The sequence below is a fragment of the Leptonychotes weddellii genome, unplaced genomic scaffold (genome assembly GCF_054177405.1).
Source record: "Leptonychotes weddellii isolate Sample4059 unplaced genomic scaffold, ASM5417740v2 HiC_scaffold_28351, whole genome shotgun sequence".
Lineage (NCBI taxonomy): Eukaryota > Metazoa > Chordata > Mammalia > Carnivora > Phocidae > Leptonychotes > Leptonychotes weddellii.
Genome location: NW_027877845.1, coordinates 835 through 1,717, shown reverse-complemented (window position 1 = coordinate 1,717; position 883 = coordinate 835). Strand labels below are relative to the sequence as shown.

Sequence of the window (883 nt, the reverse complement as noted above, 5' to 3'; positions counted from 1 at the left end):
TTTGCTGTCACCAGCCACATTGCCCACGACGAACATCTCTGACAGATACGTTCTTGACATTGAAGCTGGCATTGTCCTCAGAAAGAATCTCACTCAAAGCTTCATGGTGCATTTCAACAGACTTTACTTCAGTTGTAACATTGACTGGAGCAAAGGTGACCACCATGCCAGGTTTAAGAACACCAGTCTCCACTCGGCCGACAGGGATAGTACTAATACCAAGAATTTTGTAGACGTCCTGGAGAGGCAGACGCAAGGGCTTGTCAGTTGGATGAGATGGTGGCAGAATGCAGTCCAGAGCTTCAAGCAGTGTGGTTCCACTGGCATTGCCATCTTTACGGGTGACTTTCCATCCCTTGAACCAAAGCATGTTAGCACTTGGCTCCAGCATGTTGTCACCATTCCAACCAGAAATTGGCACAAATGCTACTATGTCAGGATTGTAGCCAATTTTCTTAATGTAGGTGCTGACTTCCTTAACGATTTCCTCGTATCTCTTCTGGCTGTAGGGTGGCTCAGTGGAATCCATCTTGTTAACACCAATAATTAGTTGTGTTTTTTTTAAAGATTTTATTTATTTATTTGAGAGAGCGAGAATGAGAGAGAGAGCACATGAGAGGGGGGAGGGGCAGAGGGAGAAGCAGACTCCCCGCGGAGCAGGGAGCCCCATGTGGGACTCGATCCCAGGACTCCAGGATCATGACCCGAGCCGAAGGCAGTCGCTTAACCAACTGAGCCACCCAGGCGCCCCCAATAATTAGTTGTTTTACACCCAGTGTGTAAGCAAAAGGACATGCTAATGGGTCTGCCCATTCTTGGAGATACCACTTTCAAATTCACTGACACTGGCAGCAACAATCGGGACAGCACAGTCAGCCTGAGA

At 47.9% G+C, this 883-nt stretch overlaps 1 pseudogene; it reads right to left on the bottom strand.

Annotated features, from left to right (window-relative positions):
* Positions 1 to 3: 3 nt before the first annotated feature.
* On the bottom strand, positions 4 to 554 carry LOC145719023 (elongation factor 1-alpha 1 pseudogene; annotated as a pseudogene).
* Positions 555 to 883: the final 329 nt, after the last annotated feature.